Raw genomic sequence first — 20,212 nt, forward strand, 5'->3', positions numbered from 1 at the left:
ACTTATAGGGCCAGGTCACATTACAGACTGTCCCTGAGCCACTACCTAACAAGGTCATAATGACTACCTCACCGGCCTCCTTACAGGCTCTAAGTATGGATCAGCCCCTGCCCCAGCTGCACATACAGACTCTCCTGGGTGTCCCATATACATAGCCATAGAAATGGGGGGATTCTACTGATCTGCCTGTGATAGTAATACCTGGAAGTGACGCGTGTTAGTTATTGCATTATGTAACTCATTTATTTAGCAGTTCTGAATTTTGCATTTATATAAAAAAAAAAAATGTTTGCAGCATTTAATAGCAAGCTTGTATCTTCCACTATAGCATCCACGTAATACAGCCTCATTACATTGAACACGTTTATGATTTGTTCAGTTTTTTTTTTTTTTTCAGGTTAGTATAATCAACCAGTAGGAACATGGGGGTCATTCTGAGTTGATCGCTCGCTAGCAACTTTTTGCAGCGCTGTGATCAGATAGTCGCCGCCTAAGGGGGAGTGTATTTTCGCTTTGCAAGTGTGCGAAAGCTTTTGCAGCCGACGGCACAAAAAAGTTTTTTCCAGTTTCTGGGTAGCTCTAAACTTACACTTCAGACTTTTTGGTCCCGGAATTGACGTCAGACACCCGCCCTGCAAACGCTTGGACACGCCTGCATTTTTCCAACCACTCCCAGAAAACGGTCAGTTGATACCCACAAACGCCCTCTTTCTGTCAATCACCTTGAGATTGGCTGTGCGAATGGATTCTTCATTAAATCCATCGCCCAGCTCCGATCCTCTTTGTACCCGTACGACACGCCTGTGCATTGTGGTGCATATGCATGCGCAGTTTTGCCTAGTTTTAACCTGATTGCAGCACTGCAAAAAGTTGCTAGCGAATGATCAACCCCCATTATACATTATGAACATGCTATCACTTTCCTCACTCTCTCACAGTCCGAGGATTGGAAACACTGTACTATACACTAAGGTTCATGCAGTTTGGATAATCGGAGATAATCGGAGATGCAGCCTATTCATATACATACCTTCCAACTGTCCTGCGGTGGGGGGGCTCTCGTCATGCGCACAGTATCTATTCACGGGACTCAGAGGGACTGGGGGCATGCGAGGACTGGGCATGCCAACCACAGTGATGGAAAACAGGAGCGTGGCTCACCATCGCGACACTCCCACAAAGCCACGCCCTGTTCCCTATAGACCATGCCCCTTTTTGGCCACCCGCGGCTTTGCCGCGCCAGGGTGTTCCCCTTAACATCTCTCGATGTTGGGAGGTATGCATATAAGAGATAACTACTGTAAGATGATGGTGTATTAAGGAAGAGTAATGGTTCTAGTCAAGGGTCTGATTAACAATATTATCCTTTACTTATATGGCACCACAAGGGGTCCACAGCACCTAACATAGTATATAAACAGAAAACAGTGCAAGCAAAAGAATACAATAGTGCAAAAGACTTACAGTACAAAACACTGTAGAACATAGGACACAAGCCATAAGAACATTGCAGATATGCAGTCATAATGAGCAAAGGTTCGGTGCCACTGATGATAGTATAGGTCAAGGAAGTAACAACACAAATGGGAAGAGGCAAGATGGTTACACACAAGTCTGTTCTGTGGCTGGCTCCTGCAATCTCCACTTGTGGCTGAGTGGGGGCAACTACTGTAGGTTGGACTGGGGCATTCGCTCAAAGGATAAGTGTTCTAAGGGCATTCTGTGGACGTGCAGGCGGAATCACTGCCTAAGCAGAGGTGTGTGTAGGCAAATATCAGGCGGATTTTGGACAGATCTCTTGCACCAAGGATCACACTGGTTCAAGTGTGCACTGACAGTGATGAGAGTACTGCCATAAGCGGCACACACTTGCAACTGATTTATAATATATTGGTATTATATAAATAAAACATAATAATGTTCCAGGTTTTATCATCTCTGTTCCTTCTTCTCCTTTTGTTATGCATCCCCAGGCCAGCATTACATTAGTAGTACCTTTCTAAATGATCTGTGATTTATTCATGTCTTTTGGAGACAGGGCATCTGAAACTTACCCAGTACTCAAGGTGATATTTCTATAAAGTGGCAATATAACCTCCTGCTTCCAATACTATAATATAAGCCTATATTATACCGGCCTCGCGCTGCCCTTACCATCTCTATCCTGTACTTTGCATCTCTGTACAATCTGATGCCTAAAACCTCGGTAGAGGGCACATTATCCCAGGGTGTGGACATTCAATAGGTCAACACCCAGATGGTCGACAGGCAATAGTTTGATAGGGTCAGAAGGCCAACAGGTTGACATTTAAATGGGTGACATGGACTTAGGTCGGCAGGGTTAAAAATTTGACAGATTCAAAAGGTCAACGTGGAAACTGTTGACAGAGAAACGGTAGAAACATATATTTTTTTGTTATTTTAGCTCTAATAGTACCCCTAACCCTCCTTCTCCTAGTACCTAATCCTAACCCTCCCCAAGTGTCTAGCCCTTAACCCTAATACAAAACCCCCCCATAAAAAATCCAACTACTTTTTTGTGTGTCGACCATTTGACCCTGTCGACCTAAGTCCATGTCAACCATTTAACTGTCAACCTTTTGACCCTGTCGAGATACTGCGTCTTGACCATCTGATGTCAACATACCGACTGTTTATGTACTGTCTATCTACCATTCCAATAACATTATCCCATACTCCTATTACAAGAGCACTTTCCCCTCCACTTCTGTTAGAAATATAGCTAATACCCCTTTTCCACTAGCTTTTAAAACACGGGTAAATGTGCGGGGGCGCACATTTACCTGTGTTTTTCCCTAGTGGAAAAGGGTCCCCCTGCAATTTCCCGGATCAAGTGATCCGGGAATCCTACCCGGGTAGCTTGCCGGGTTGAACACGTGTTCAACCCGGTAAGCTGTGTAGTGTGAACGGGAGCCGTGTCAAGGCGACACGGCTCCCATTCACAGTGTATGGGAGGGCGGGGCTGGGAGATCATGTGATCTCCTAGCGCCGCCCCTGCCGCGTCACTAGCAGCGTCACCAACCCGGCAATATGCCGGGTTGGTGAGCGCTGTGTGAAAGGGGGCTGCGACCCGTGCTACAGTGGGGCTGCGACCCGTGCTACAGTGGAAAAGGGGTATTAGAGTCACAGGATGGGATGTACTAGCACCAAAATGCAGACAAACCTCAGAAAACTGCATCATATGTACTGTATTAAAGTGGTCATCAGTGGGTAGGGCTGCCATGTGCCCGTATTATCAAGCTCTGGAAAGCTTGTACCCACTAGGCAACACCATCTATAGATTGTGTTGCCTATTGAAGCTTATAGGCTTCTTTTCCACAGAAATCCTTGGAGAGGGCTTGCGCATGTACAGGCCAATGCATGCCAAGAGGGGGTGGGAGCGGGTACTCTTTACCAGGGCCCGGGCATGTTTGAGGAGTCCGGGGGGCCCTGGGTCCCACTGCCCCCCCCTTCCTCATTGTAGACAGCGGCAGCAGGGAGAGAGAGGGCACTGCTGTGTGCTGCACTGGGGAGAGAGGCAGATTGGGGGGTGGGGTTGGGTTTGAGCGATTGCACCCTCCACTCCTTCCCCCAGCAGCCGTCCCCTCCTCCCTGTGCAGCAAGCAGCCGCACAGAAACTTTTTTATATTTTCTAAGAAGGGGGGCTGGCCACACCTCCCTGCATTGGCCACGCCCCCTCCAAGTACCTGGGCCCGGCACATCTGTCGGCGCCCCTGAATAAGACTGCCGGGTCATAAACCCAACTCGCACTGCAAGGGATAGCTCTTATCAGATTTATTCATGCATATAGCATTTATAAATGTCATTATGCATGCGACAAGGGCCGGGATGTTTTGCATAGAATTAGATATATGTTACAGCCTACCCACAGACTATTTGGGAGCTTGGTAGTGTGGCTAACAAAGCTGTCTCAGTTATATAATACATTGGAGGAGATGTAGTAGAAGGAGCTGAAATGTCAAGCGGGAAGGTGAAACTATCTGTTAGCTGCAGCAGGGACCCAGATAGTGTCACCTTACCAAGCAGGCTCTTATATGACACACAGTCACCTTCAAGGACTTACATTGGTGATAGATAGATAGATAGATAGATAGATAGATAGATAGATAGATAGATAGATAGATAGATAGATAGATAGATAGATAGATAGATAGATAGATATGTTTACTGTAGTTATGTGGAGTTTGCTGGAGGAGTGGGATTTCAGCTGAGAATGCACGTCTCTTTAAAGTTGCAATCATTTACAAAGTAAAACCAGGTTGGTTTTACCTTGTAAATGATTGCCGCTTTAAAAAGACGTGCATTCTCAGCTAATATTATGCACCTCTGGCAAACTCGGAGTCTGGGCCTAATTCAGACCTTATCGCTGCCGTGCAAATTCGCAAGGCGGGCGATTATTGATCGACTGTGCATGCGTACGGATTGTAATGTGCACGCACAAGGCCAAACTGCAAAAGAAATCAGCGTCTTTTTTGATCGATAGGCGTACACAAGGTGATTGACAGGAAGAGGACGTTTGGGGGTGGTAACTGGCTGTTGTCTGCCAGTGTCCGGAAAAATGCAGGCGTTCCCAAGTGTTTTCAGGGAGGATGTGTGACGTCAGCTCCGGCCCCGATCAGCCTGTTCCTGTCGCACTGTAGGAGTAAGCCCTGGGCTACGCACAGGCTGGAAAAATCATTCAATGGTGAGTGAGTTGCAAACGAATTTGCAGCTGACCGGCGTTTACAAAGCTTTTCGCACGACGTCCGCAGACTTGCATGGGGCGGATTTTCACGCTGTCTGGGTGGCGACTATCCAATCACAGACCTCTGCAAATTTGCAGAGGAGCAATCAGGTCTGAATTAGGCCCTCTATTACACTTAGCCACTGGTCCTGATTGTCTATTGCATTTTCAGATCAGTGTTCCGTCCGTGGTGCCCTAAGCCAGGTATCCAGCTGACATTGTAATTTCATAGAAAGTATTCAAGTGTCCTGTGATAGATTCCTAAAGACCAACCTTGCCAATCCGCTCAGGACCATAGACTGATCACACTGCATAGGTCCCTTGTGATCTGTACAATATGGCAACAACTTGCATAGCCTATCACAACACATCATGTTTAATTAAATGTAGCAAAATTATACAAAATAATGTTATTCCGGTGAAACATGAGCCTCACAAAGTGATATAATAATGATGAGCTTATGGGAAGCGACAGATCTAGCAACAGGTACCAATTCCTAAATACCAAATGGTATGTTGTAAACATTTTCTTATTTAGGGGCAGATATATCAGAGGAACTAAGGGCCTAAGTCAGACCTGATCGCAGCATCAAATTTGTTAGCAAATGGGCAAAACCATGGGGGTCATTCAGACCTGATCGCTCGCTAGCAATTTTTTTGCAGTGCTGCGATCAGATAGTCGCCGCCTACAGGGGAGTGTATTTTAGCTGTGCAAGTGTGCAAACGCACATGTAGCCGAGCGGTACAAAAAATATTTGTGCAGTTTCTGAGTTGCCCAGAACTTACTCAGCCGCTGCGATCACTTCACCCTATCCGGGCCCGGAACTGATGTCAGACACCCGCCCTGCAAACGCTTGGATACGCCTGTGTTTTTCCAGCCACTCCCAGAAAACGGTCAGTTGCCACCCACAAACGCCTTCTTCCGGTCAATCACCTTGCGATCGGCTGTGCAAACGGATTCTTCGTTAAAACCATCGCACAGCAATGATCCGCTTTGAACCCGTACGACCAGCCTGCACATTGCGGTGCATACGCATGCGCAGTTCTGACCTGAAAAAGCTAGCGAGCGATCCGGGTCTGAATGACCCCCATGTGCACTGCAGGGGAGGCAGATATAACATGTGCAGAGAGAGTTAGATTTGGGTGGGTTATTTTATTTCTGTGCAGGGTAAATACTGGCTGCTTTATTTTTACACTGCAATTTAGAGTTCAGTTTGAACACACCCCACCCAAATCTAACTCTCTCTGCACGTTACATCTGCCCCACCTGCAGTGCTGCATGGTTTTGTCCATTTGCTAACAAATTTGCTGCTGTGATCAGGTCTGAATTAGGCCCTAACCCCCTTGTTCTGCATATGTAACAAGAGGCATTCCATGCTGCCATCAATGCCAACTATGGTGGCAAACTGATTTCCTGTTGAATAGATGCATTCCTGGTAACTTGCCCTTGGTCAGTCACAGCCAACTGCTGAGGGTGGTATTCAGGTGACCGGCGGTCGGGAGACCGACGGTCACATGACCTCCAACAACATTGCGCCCCCTCACTATCCCGATAGTCAGCATGCCGACCAACAAGGACTATTTCCACTCGTGGGTGTCCACGGCACCCATAGAGTGGGAATAGAACCCGTGGCGACTGCAGGTGGCGAGCACAGCGAGCCCGCAAGGGGCTTGTTGCACTCACCCCCACACCCCACCCCCCGCCGGGATCCCAGCGTCAGTCAGCCATACCACACCCATTGCTGATAGGTTGGTTTCATTCAGCAACTGAATTGGCACATGAAGCAAAGGTTACCAGGGTTGTTATTTCCTATTGTTCTGGAACAAGCAACATTATATGGATTTGGTATTATATACCGGCAGACGGGAGGCCAGCTGTCAGTATAGCAACAGCGGCATCAAGTCTTCTGGAATCCCGGCAGCGAGGCCTCAAGTCCCCTCGTGGGCTTGCTGTGATCGCCGCGCTTCAGGCCCGGTGGAGAAATTCGCTCACCACAGGTTCTATTCCTGGGAATTCCAGGTGGATGTCTGGATTCTCTGCGTCGGTATAATGTCAGCTGTCGGGATTCCGGCGTCGGTATCCTGAACATTAGCATCCTGACAAACGGCATTTTCACTGCATCCGCATTATATGACATGGGATCCTCCAATCCTCTCTCTTTCCTTGTAGAATGTAAGCTCTCATGAGGCCTTCCTACCTCTTATTTCATTCTTCCATTCGTCCACTAGGTCAGTCAATTTGTATCCTATATAATAACAGGCCAACCCTCACCTCTATGGGGGGAATTCAAGTGTTTTGCGCGCCAGCAGTCACTAGATGGCATGTTTATGTCATTTTTACGGGCTGGTAACTAGTATGCTGTAATTATGACTATGTTTGTAACTATGTTTATATATTTTTCTCTGTTATTGTGTACTTTTGATCTGTACGGCGCTGCAGGCTTTTGTGGCACCTCATAAATAAATGATCAATAATAATAATGATAATAATAATGGGCATTGCTGGATGTTAAGCAGACTCCAGTGACAAAACCATAGTGGCTTTTGGAGTCTGTTTATCAATAATTGCACCCTCAATGTGATCTGGGTGCCATATTGTTCACCAAATGGCATTGCAGTATGTGATTACTCCGCCCGGATGTCTCATTCCACATCCACAGGGACAGGGGCTCTAAAATGACCCCGTCCCTGTGATGTGTCCAGGGTGAATCAGAACTCATGTGCACGTGTGGTCTACTGATCACGCATACTTGGAGGCCATTGCTGGGGAGTTTTCCATTTTGCAAAGTGTAGCCCATAGACTACAACGGGCTAATGCCATCATCAAGTTGCGTTAGCTGCGGGGGACAAGGTACGGAAGGTGGGTAAATTTGACAGCATCACATCCCCCATATGCATGGGGGGTGGTCGCAGCAGATATCGGCAATACCTGCTGTGGGCCCACCTTCATACATGTGGGTGATCAATATATATATAAATGCAAAAGCTTTCACTCACTGACTCATCACTCACTCACTATCTTTCCGATAGGTTAGGAAGATGAAATGTAACATAGGTATTCTTCAGATGGGAAATAGGAAAACTACGTAATTAGAATGTTAATAAACCTCCCCTAAGGGGATGAAAAGGGGGTTGACATAATGACGCCATTACCGATGCGTGGTTTGCGTTTCGGAACGATAACACCCAAATGGACAATCGGATCCAAATGTGGATTGCACCTCCAGTGTGTAGAATTTAATAAACTACAAAAATGGTCCTGTAACATTTTACTGTATCCTCTTCGGGTGCTCCTCGGGTAACGCCAAGAGCCATAGATTAATATTACTTACATTAAGACATCTCAAATTTACATCTCTATAGATTTACCAAATTTTTAACACTCATTAATATGTACAACCGTGAAAATCAGAAACTCCCATGCGAAGAACGGGTAGAACAGCCAGTACAAAATATTTGCAGGTAAGCAGCAAATATTTAATTACAAATACTGTAGGCCCCTTAGAAAGAAGTGAGCGTGTAGTCTCATCTATACTGTACTACATTAAACGGCTTCTAACAACGTTTTTCCATTCAAATCAGAAAGTAAATGGTTTTTTAGGCAATTAAAAAAAAAGAAGGAAGGTGTCCTAATATCTCTAAAATAAAAACACATACATTTCTAGTAATGCTAGTTTCCTCCAATGCCATATTCTATAGGATGGTAAAAACATAAAATAAAATTAAAAAAACCACAGTATTTTTTCAGTTGCAGTTATATACGGTAATACAGCCAGTGTTTCATATGAACAGCGTAATGGGGCTTATGTGGAGCTGACCGCAGTTGCGCCCAGGCTGCATGTAGTAAGAAGCATATCTGTGTACATATGTATATGATACGTTCTGCTCAAATAAAACAGCATTCGGGTAAGGTTTGTGCCAGACATAGAAGTGTGTATAGTGACTCCCCACAATAGCGTAGAAATGCATCATGATGGTGTTAGTAGTGAGTGCTACCCTATGGAGCAGATTCACTTACACGCGAGATGCTGATGGCAGCCCATTACAATACATGATTTCACCTCGCATCTCGTTAGGCTGCAAGTAGAAATCACCTAGTGGAACGTGTATAGCTGCTGGCCAGTGGTGCTTTAAGAGGTGCAGCCTCCTCTGTTCGGGACCCCTCCTCTCTGCCGGCAGCACTGAGAGTCTGAGCACTAGAGCACTCAGACTCTACTGGGCATGCGCAGATCTCAGGGAAAATGGAGCGGCAGCCATTTTCCCAGTGATTTTTGTACTGCGCATGCACAGAACTCCGTGAAAATGGCTGCTGCACCATTTTCACAGTGTTTTAACACCGCCGCGGACGTCGTGAATATTTAGAAAATGGGTGCAGCGTGTGCAGTGGGGGCCCCCTCCTGGACTCAGGGGCCCGTGTTCACCGCACACACTGCACTCATTATAGATACGCCAGTGCTGCTGACACCTACCTCATACACCTGGGCGAATATTTACTAATATTCTTGTTTGAGTCGGTTTGTGTAGTGTTTAAACTCGTTTTGTATCGGGTGCATTTTCATGCAACTTTTTGAATCCATATACGCCAAGTTACTAAGCATTCGAGTTTATTGTTTTCGTGTTTTCCGATGTCGATGCCAGTCGGTTTTTTTTGGCACATTTGCGGCCGTCATTGTCGTTTGCGTACGTGTTTTTGTTGTTTTTGCTGGGTTCTTTTCTAAGTTAAACGCGGCAGGGGTTTTTTTTTCCCGCGGCCGCATTTTCACTTTTAGTTTCGATTTTCATCCCCGTTCGTGATTGGTTGTGTTACAGATGGTAGTAGTGTCTGTGCGCAACCATATAAATACGCCCCAAACCGTCCGCACCTCGTGGGTTTAGTTAGTGGTGAGGAGGGAGATTGTGCTGTGGAGGTTGGTGAGGAGTTGGTTTGGTGAGGAGTTTTTTGGGCGATTTCTGAGTGTAGTATTGTGTTTAAAAGTCGTCTTGTCATTCTTGTAGTCTTGTATTTTGTGGTGTTGTCTAATTTTTGGTCCAAGTAATTTTTTTTTAAAGTCCCTTGTCACTGTGGAAGAGGTGAGTGTGAGTGAGGTTAGTGAGGTGGAGGAGGTGGGTGAGGTTGCTGCAGCAGCCTCAAGTGACAGTGATAGTGACAGTCAGACAGCTCCGCAGCCACGCACCACTACTAAGACTGGGCGGAATGTAAAGTTTAGTTATGCAGAAAATGTGGCATTGGTGCGGGAGCTGATGAAGTATCAGCGCCAGCTATTTGGGCCTGAGTCAGCCAAGGTGCCAACACGGAGGAAGACGGTGTTGTGGGCGAAAGTAGTTGCTGCTGTAAATAGTGAGGGGGTGGTGAAGCGGACGGAGGACACGTGCCGCAAACGGTACTATGACATAAAGCGACGTGTCAAGTCCAAAATGGCCAAGGAGGCGAAGTCGGCTCGCAAAACCGGTGGTGGTCCGCCCTTTATTGCCACATATCTGGACTATGAGGAGCCCATGCGGACTATAATCCCTCCAGAAGTAGTGTCTGCAACCCATGTCCGGGATTCCGATCACTCCAGGAAGGATGGTGAGCATGTGTATTTGCCTTAACATTCTATGACATTACTTCTGGCTTACTGTATGTTTTAAATGTGTGTCATGTGACGTTGCATATTACTCCCATCTTCAAGTGTGCGTCATCAAATACATTGTTTTGGGTCATGTTTTATTCAAAAGTCAATGTAACGTCTTACTTGCTTGTATGTCATGTGGTTTTTGGACAGTACATTTTCCATGTGTAGTTTGGACTTGGTGTGTCATTGAATTGTCCCGCAATAATGTTTTCCTTTTGCACATTGTACATTTTGAAAGTTGGAATATGTTTTTTATTTCAGTTATCCATGTGCAATGTTTCCAAATCAGTGGTTGATATGTTGGAGGCTGGAGTAGTGCAAAGTGTCTTTGAAGGCAGTTACATGTGTAATGTCATTAGTACTCAATGTAATATTGTTTAAGTCAAGGCCACTATTTGCTGGTTCATTTTGAGTCTGTATTTGTACACCGACACAACAACTGCAGACTTAGTTACCTTACTGTTTTTTTTATTTTTTATTTTTTTATTTTTTTTGTTGGCCTCATATTGTGGTAATGTGTGTTTGGAGTGCCACATCACAGACCTATTTCTATATTGCATCTGTAATTTTTTTCCTTTTATTAGAAAATGAAGCTGTGTGTGTTTTGACTTGTTAGTGTATGTTTTTGGAATTGTGTCCTTTGTCTGTGTCCTGTATATGGGCCCTCACTCCGAGTTGTTCGCTCGGTATTTTTCATCGCATCGCAGTGAAAATCCGCTTAGTACGCATGCGCAATGTTCGCACTGCGACTGCGCCAAGTAACTTTACTATGAAGAAAGTAATTTTACTCACGGCTTTTTCTTCGCTCCGGCGATCGTAATGTGATTGACAGGAAATGGGTGTTACTGGGCGGAAACACGGCGTTTCAGGGGCGTGTGGCTGAAAACGCTACCGTTTCCGGAAAAAACGCAGGAGTGGCCGGGGAAACGGTGGGAGTGCCTGGGCGAACGCTGGGTGTGTTTGTGACGTCAACCAGGAACGACAAGCACTGAAATGATCGCACAGGCAGAGTAAGTCTGAAGCTACTCTGAAACTGCTAAGTAGTTAGTAATCGCAATATTGCGAATACATCGGTCGCAATTTTAAGAAGCTAAGATTCACTCCCAGTAGGCGGCGGCTTAGCGTGTGTAACTCTGCTAAATTCGCCTTGCGACCGATCAACTCGGAATGAGGGCCATGATTCCCTGTGTTGCACTTTCCATAGTGCATATGGCTATTGGACGTTGTTTTGGGTTTGATGTTGTGCTTTTTGTGTTTAATGTCCTTATTTTTAAATTCATAATAAAACATCCATTTTTTAAAGATGTAATGTTTATAAGCATTAAGTTTATAAGTATTAACAATAGCATGATTTTTTTGGGGGGGATTTACAGTGTTGAAAAAAAGCAGTACTGGTCGTCCTACAGTCACTCCCATCACATCTGATGATGATGACGCTGCGGAAGCAGGTAAAGTGTCCATTGTAGTATAGGTTAGGTTTGTAAATGAATGGCCATAACAAAATGTCACTTTCAATACTAGGTCCATCCAAAGAACTCTTAAGCAGCAGAAGGCGCACTTCGGGAACACACCACAAAAAACATCTGCCAGCAAAGAAAGCAAGGTCTGATGTCCAGGGCCAACCACAGCAGGCTACCCCGCCACGAAGATTATCTACTGTTTGTTCGGTGCCCCCACTCCAAATTTTGGACACACCTCCAAGACGCCAACCACACTCCCCTCATCTTGATTGGGAGTAACAAACTGTGATAACAATTAAAAATGTTATCTTTAAAAAACCATTTACAGATCTTTAAAAAACCATTTACTTAAACTCATTAAGTAAATACCCATCAAAATCTGCTATACTTACCCAAGTCAGTAAAACATGAAATGGAAACCTAACAAAATGGCCTTCACAACATCCAGTAAAGATATGTATGTCCACATCAGCCAAACAGTAGCACAATGTGTGGAAGATGCTGCAACATAAACTCATGTGTAAGCTTTGCAAATAGTAAGGTTGTTAGAATCATTTACACATGTTTGTTTGTCCTAACATTGCCAACTGCATACAAAAACATTACTATGTTTTGGTTGGAGACACTATAAGGCAACACATTATGGATTACAATGTGTTTTTAGTCAGGAGTATGTCTGATGTACCATACAACTCATGTGTTTGCTTTCAGAATGAAATAACCAGACACATTTGCCACAAACAGGCATACAGATGTGTCTACATACATCTTTGCTATATCCGGCCATGTATGGCTTGGTTTAACATACTATAGACTCAGAGATTTAGCCATGCCTTGTGATTTTTCTTAACTTGCTTCTTTAATATGTTACTTTATACATATATGCTATTATGGCAAACATAAATTTAAAAATCCATCCACTCGTTACTCATGCAAAACACCTTAGCCATGTTTTGCATGTTGTGCCAAATTTAGCAAATTAGCAAAGATGTAAGTGGGCACATCTGTATGTATGTATTTAAGTAATGAGTGATGATGTTGCTAGGCCGATATCTGAAAGCACCAGTCCATTACATGTGTTCCATGTTTAGTGCTTTGTACCAATGTATTAAACATATGGATAAGTAACGGATAAATGTTTTTAATTTCAGCTTCTAGTCCTGGTACCAGCATCCCTCCGCAACAACATCAACACAGTGACATGGATGACACAATCATGTTAGAAATGCATCCAGTAATCGAAGGAATCAGCCCCCCAGCACCTGTGAGTACTCCACCACAGCAAAGCACACCACCACCCCAACACAGCCCAACAACACCAGTAACACAAGGCCCTGATCAAGTGTTCTGGACCATTTGGGCTAGACAGCAGGCCACTAATGAAGATTTCCTGCGTAGGCAGACCCAAATGTTTGCAAGCCTACCATCTCACCTCAGATGAATCAGCAGAAATCTGAGTAGACAAAATGAAACAAACACAAGAATTGCAAATACCATGGAAATCATGCGTGCAGACATTACACATGTCATGGGCAACTTACAGCGCATAATGGAAGAACAGCACTAACAACAGCAGAGCTATATCAACATTTTAGAAAGCAATCAAATGATCAATGAATCCATGTCCAGAATTGTAGACAATCAAAATGCTGCAACAAGTGAACTTGATGCCACCCTCACTAACCTAAATGAGCAAACAAGCAGCAGTTCTGGTACGACTACTCCAAATGTAACACCAGTGTCATCACCACCAAGGCGCTCCACCAGAGCACGCCAACACGACAGTGGTAAAGGCAAAGGCTAGGACAAGCAACCACCCAAATAAACATTTTTTTTAAAAACACACCCATTTCTTTAAAGAGAAGAGAAACAAAACACTTACCAAGTGTATGATTAACAGAATATATATAACACTTAGCTCCTTGACAATTTGTACAACATCATTAATTATAACTGGTACAAACAACAACAGGAATTTTGTTTGCAAATTTCTTCTTTATCATCTTTGTATTTTTTGTTAGCAGGAAACTGTTGTTTGAGCTGCACATAGATGTTAGCATGCAGAAGCAGACCACTTGATTTTTTTCTAATCATTACTCTTTCTAGATTCTAATCATTCTTTGAGCCAGAAGACAGACTAATTGGCAGCCAGGCAGATTGTCTTAAGCAGGCAAAAAGCAGACGACTTGATTTTTTTCTAATCATTACTCTTTCTAGATTCTAATCATTCTTTGAGCCAGGAGACAGACTAATTGGCAGCCAGGCAGATTCATCCATGACCAATACAATTTACAATGTGAATTGTAACTGTTTAACATTTCTTGTCTAGATGAATTGACAATAAAAACACAATTGAGTTGGCTAAAAGTGTCCTAATATGTTGGGGATAATATTTAGATAATTCAGTCCGAAAATGACTGACATTATTGTTGTGCCATGTTTGTGTGTGTTAAAAATAAGAAATCAGATTTAAAAACATGATGCAGAAACAACAACATTTGAAATATTTGAAAGTTGAACACAAATGTGTGTAATAATGGATATATGTTGAAAAATGTGTATTGCCTTACAAATCTACAAGTTTTGGGCAGCAAACATAAGGAAATAAATTATTTTGCATGAGAGAAGTTTGTGTCCCTTTTATAAGCATCCTAATTCAGGTTAGAATGATTGTAAGTGTCAACACATGTAAACACGGATGAAAAAAGCAGGTCTATTTTTTTGACGCTTTTTTTACCGATTCGCAAAAAAATACGACCGCAATTGAGCACTCAGAAACTAACACCCAAATACGAATGAATAGTGAATGCCCGTATTCTATGAAATAACAGCCACGTTTGACCGATGGTCTATTCATTCGTATTTCTGAACGTTGTCATTCAAACCATTACGAATAGTCCAAACACTGCCGAGATTGGTGCTTAGTGAATTCCCGGATTGGGACTTAGAAAAAAAAACCACAAATCGGACAAACTCGAATTTTTAGTAAATACTGGCCCTGGCTTCTATATGCCACACGGCGCGACTGAGCCACTCTGAGATGTTTAGTGTACAGTCTTTATCTTTATACTTTGCATCTTATTCGCATTGCAGATGCAGCAAAGAACCAGGCACATTTTGCTAGAGACTCATATAATGCATACTTCCCTATTCTTCTGGAGAGGTCGAGAGGCTCATGAAAATTAAAAAGTGGACAAGTCTCCTGGAACCTGGCTACCCCGCCACTAAGCTAGATGAAGACGTGAATCGCATCATCATAGCCACGCCCCCTGCTGTGCAATGGCGATAATCTTATTATTGTACAGTGGCCACGATATCAGAAACCACACCCCCGTTACAGCCCCCTTTGACTTGCCGTGCCCACACCCTGCCCCCTATGACTCATCACTCCCCCTCTTCAGCGCACTGCTGTGCCAACCTGGTTACCCTCTCCCAGAGGGGGCAACAAGGAAGTCTGTAACTAGGATACAAAGTTGCAGATGAAGCACAACAGAACTTGGTGTGAGAAGCAGCCACGGCTGCTGCATTGCAGAACTTGTGCAAGTGTCGCACATCAAATTCACCTGTGGAATATAGCAGAATGGTTTTCCGCTTCCAGTTGTTTCATTTATTCGAACAAGATGCACATTGTGAGCGAGACAGACACTTGGTGCTGCAGGGTTTTCTTTCCAGTAACAGTTGAAATGAAAACGCCATTAAGCGATGCAAATAATTGCCCGCGGCTTCATATAATACAGCTAAGACGCCAATGAATGACAGTTAATAAGCCCCTACTGTGCTCAGCCTCCGCTTTTCCACTAGGTCCCTCCCCTGTTTAACCTGTTCAGGTATTCGGAGTCACAAGTGTAAAGCGTGCAAAAATTCTGCAAATGGATGTACAAGCACTTTTTTAGGGGTATGCGTGCACAGTACATATATGTGTATTTAATGCAGCAAATATTTGTCCAACATGAGCCCCGTATGAACAAATACATAGGGATCAGTGATCCCTACGCTATATGATATGTATGCTGTGTTTTGCATGTAGAACAGAGACTTCTACAAAATGCCTTGTGCTCCCCAACTAAGGGGGTCATTCCGAGTTGATCGCTAGCTGCCGTTGTTCGCACCGCAATGCGCAGGCGCGTCGTACGGGTACAATGAGCATCGTGGGTTTGCACAAAGTGTAATGAACATTCCAGTCGCACGGCCAAATGCAGGAAGACTGACATGAAGAGGGCGTTTCTGGGTGACTGTTTTCAGGGAGTGCTTAGAAAAACGCAGGCGTGGCAGAAAAAACGCAGGCGTGGCTGGGCGTTCGCTGAGCGGGTGTGTGACGTCAAAAGCCGTCCCTCCGTCGTTAGAATCAATGCACACGAAGAGTAACTACAGGGCTGGTCTTGTTTAGCACAAAAAGATTTTGCAGGCTCTCTGTTGCACAAGCGTTTGCACTTCTGCAAAGCGAAAATACACTCCACAGTGGGCAGCGACAATGCGTTTGCACGGCTGCTAAAAACTGCTAGCAGGCGATCAACTCGGAATGACCCCCTAAAGCCGTAAACCAGTCCTGTATCATTCCTCACCTGGAGCCTAAGGCTATGGCCTGTGGCCATTTTTTAGAAGACAGTAGCAGCAGGAGCCAATATTGGGAAAGCTTTGTATTCCGGCTATTGGTAAATCTGACAGCAGAAACCTATGGGGGATGCGGCTCCTGGCAGGAATGGAAGGACCCTCCTACATACATTCAGGTGATACCTAATATTAGCGGCTAACAACCAAAAGCGGGTGTACTGAGAGAAATAGCCGCAAATATGCATTTCTGAAAACAGAGATTTAAAAAAAAAAATTTAAATGCTGCAAAACTAGGATTGTTCCAGTAAAGACTAAAAAAAAAAAATACAAAAAAATAGCTGTAATCCTCCTACAATGTAAGCAGAGGCTTTTTATCAATTACATCACAATAATAATCCCTAAAAAGTTCTGTGACAATGTCTGCAGTGGATTATTTTATCCTTAAGCCTCCAGGTTTTATACTCTACACAGCATAACCCTGAGCAACAGGTGGCATGGCTGGTAAATCTGCAGAATATAGGAGACAGAGGCGAGGCAATACGCACGATTAAGTTACCCCCTTAATGTCAATGGGGCATGCACCCATTCAATGCATCTGCACAGGGTATGTTGCAGCGTTGAGCATCTAAATTGCAAATGCTTCCAGGAAATAAAATGTTAATATAGCATTATCTGTTGTTGGAGGTGCTGCTGTTGTACTGACCTGTCTGTGCCTAAGCAAGGGGAACCCAAGGGACAGAGGTGGGAAGATTTGGGATCTTCAAGCAGCTGCCCTGGCTATTTTTGCCTCTATATATAGTTGTCTGCTGCAGTGCATGCTGGGTGCAGGATTTCTTGCCATATCTCAGCCAGTAAAGGACAGCAGGCTCTCAAGATGTGACCTGCATATAGATGTGAGGCAGGCGACAGCAGGGCGGGGGAAGAGGAGGAGAGACAGAGAGGTTGGAAAGCTCTGAAGTTAAGATGGGGAAATTATATAAGTTGTTAACCCTCTAGTATGAAACTTGGCAGGTTTTCACAGTAAGGGAGGGTGAGACATAACCTAATGGGGTCACTGTATGTGAAGTTTATAATTTGTGCAATGTACAGTAAAGCAGACAGAGACACGTTAAATATTCTTATTTGTTGCCTTGCTGGATACAGTAACAAAATAAGTCCCCGTATGTTACAGAAAACAGATTTCAGGGCTGTTGCTGGGGTTGGTAGCAAAATGGGCACAAAGTAATAATAAAAGTGCATGCGAAATAGCATATCTCTGCAAATATGCCGGGCCATACACATCTACAGATGCATCCGCCATTGTATAGGCTGCATATGTACCTAGCAGCATATATGTACACCTGCGCAGCAGCAGGTGCAAAAGATATGGCCCCTAACATGTGATATGCACCTAACGGCTAATCTGCATAATCTACACTTATGTTATCGCGCTGTTACTGGACTTCGCCTATATTAGACCGGCACTTTCCTGCATACTACCCCTGCGATCTAATGAGGCTTACGTGTCTTATGATGTGTGCAGGTCTGCAATCGTGAGTATCTGTGCGTTCGCACACTGAGCATGTGCAGAGTGAAATAATAACGCAGGATTCCATATGCAAATCGCCATAATCTCACTGCTCACCAGCCTCTTCATCATACTTGCCCAAATTTGTACTTTCAGTTCCTAGAGATTCGGGCATCGACTGTGGGCACTGACAATCATGGCACCACGTCACCCATCCTGCCCAATTTACTAGTACATGGGCAGACTGTGGGAAGGCAGCCTGCACTCACGGGAAGCCACGGGACTCACCAAATATGTGTTATTCTCCTGGACATTACTGGAGAGAAGACAAGTCTGCACTTCACAGAGATAAGACGATACATCACGTACCTCAGCTACACCTATCACTTTGGAGGATGTATTTGATAAATGCTACCTCAAAGCTGCTTGTTGCTCAACTTCTCCACTGGTTCACTTCTTAACTAATTTCACTGTTTGATACATCAACCCCTATGTGTACAACAAAACACAATCAAGAGAATGGAACATAGATATTTAAAATATTTGTGTTTTGCGGCGGTTTGGCAGAGTCACGTACACACCAGCGGAACTGTATTTGACCCAATCACAAGTCCAGTGGTTTAACCAGTAGAGTGGGTTATTGATAAGTTACGGTACAGCCGACACACTGTTACACTGGTTGAGGCATGAAGCAGAGCTTGTGGCTAAGTGGGGTTTTGACAGCTCATCAGCTGGTGAACGTTGTCTGGATGTGGGTAGTGGTGCAGGGTGCTTGAACAGCGGTATTGTGGGTAAAAGTAGCAGGTCTCTTGGAGCTAAGGGGGAGACATCCATCTGCCACTATGTAACTCTACACAGTAACAAGATGGCACATCACATGTGGAGTAGTAACTCCAGCGGCCATCTTGGTAAAGGAATGAAGCCTAATCCCTGGAGGAGCCAGTAACGCTCGTCCCTTCTAACAATAGCAAGTCATAAACTAGGTGGAGCTAGAAGGGGGCCGGACGCAGTCACAACTCCCCTTGTATCGGCACAACACTGTGTGCAAATTCTGTGTTCAGTTCAAAATGTACAGCTGCGCACATCATCCATTGTACTGTTCACCCCTATACAGTATATGTAGTCACGATGTGCTGCAGAATAGGTCATCCACTCAGCACCAAACTGCCCCCATCAGACATCAAATTCTGGATCATGCAAGCTTGAACTGGGAAGAAACAATGGGGGTAATTCAGACCTGATCGTAGCAGCAAATTTGTTAGCAGTTGGGCAAAACAATGTGCACTGCAGGGGGGGGGGACAGATATAACATTTGCAGAGAGAGTTAGATTTGGGTGGGTTATTTTGTTTCTGTGCAGGGTAAATACTGGCTGCTTTATTTCTACACAGCAATTTAGGTTTCAGTTTGAACACACCCCACCCAAATCTAACTCTCTCTGCACATGTTATATCTGTCCACCCTGCAGTGCACATGGGGGGTCATTCCGAGTTGTTCGCTCGTTATTTTTTTCTCGCAACGGAGCGATTAGTCGCGAATGCGCATGCGCAATGTCCGCAGTGCGACTGCGCCAAGTAAATTTGCTATGCAGTTAGGAATTTTACTCACGGTTTTTTCTTCGTTCTGGTGATCGTAATGTGATTGACAGGAAGTAGGTGTTTCTGGGCGGAAACTGGCCGTTTTATGGGTGTGTGCGAAAAAACGCTACCGTTTCTGGGAAAAACGCGGGAGTGGCTGGAGAAACGGAGGAGTGTCTGGGCGAACGCTGGGTGTGTTTGTGACGTCAAACCAGGAACGACAAGCACTGAACTGATCGCAGATGCCGAGTAAGTTTGAAGCTACTCAGAAACTGCTAAGAGGTGTGTAATCGCAATTTTGAGAATCTTTCGTTCGCAATTTTACTATGCTAAGATTCGCTCCCAGTAGGCGGCGGCTTAGCGTGTGCAAAGCTGCTAAAAGCAGCTTGCGAGCGAACAACTCGGAATGACCCCCATGGTTTTGCCCAACTGCTAACAAATTTGCTGCTACGATCAGGTCTGAATTACCCCCTATAAGCATTATGGAGTGCAACCTACCCTGCTAAACTGGTGAGGACGAGCTAAAGTACAACAGCGACAGATCCCATGCTCTTGTAAACATCAATTCAGAGCACTACATGGTGCTCAGTATGGCTTTCTCAATGTACTGTACATGTGCCCTACAGGTCACACTAAAAGCACACATCTCTATCTACATGAGCTTCACACAAACTGTATACAGCATTATAACGTAGATTAGGAGCCAGAGTGTCTTCAAATAATTTGTTTAAAGGAACTGGGTTCCATTCAGTAATACAGA

General features: G+C 44.5%; 1 protein-coding gene across 2 annotated transcripts in view; it reads right to left on the reverse strand.

Annotated features, from left to right (window-relative positions):
• Positions 1 to 20,212, reverse strand: part of AK1 (adenylate kinase 1) — a 162,661-nt gene that overhangs the window by 64,555 nt on the left and 77,894 nt on the right. The window contains exon 1 of one of the 2 annotated variants that reach the window (XM_063936646.1): positions 17,074 to 17,182. The exons of the other annotated variant lie outside the window; for it this stretch is intronic. The gene's annotated coding sequence lies outside the window, so the exon portion shown is untranslated. Of the gene's footprint in view, positions 1 to 17,073; positions 17,183 to 20,212 lie in introns of those variants that run through there. 2 annotated transcript variants of the gene reach the window in all.

The sequence above is a fragment of the Pseudophryne corroboree genome, chromosome 8 (assembly GCF_028390025.1).
Source record: "Pseudophryne corroboree isolate aPseCor3 chromosome 8, aPseCor3.hap2, whole genome shotgun sequence".
Taxonomy (NCBI): domain Eukaryota; kingdom Metazoa; phylum Chordata; class Amphibia; order Anura; family Myobatrachidae; genus Pseudophryne; species Pseudophryne corroboree.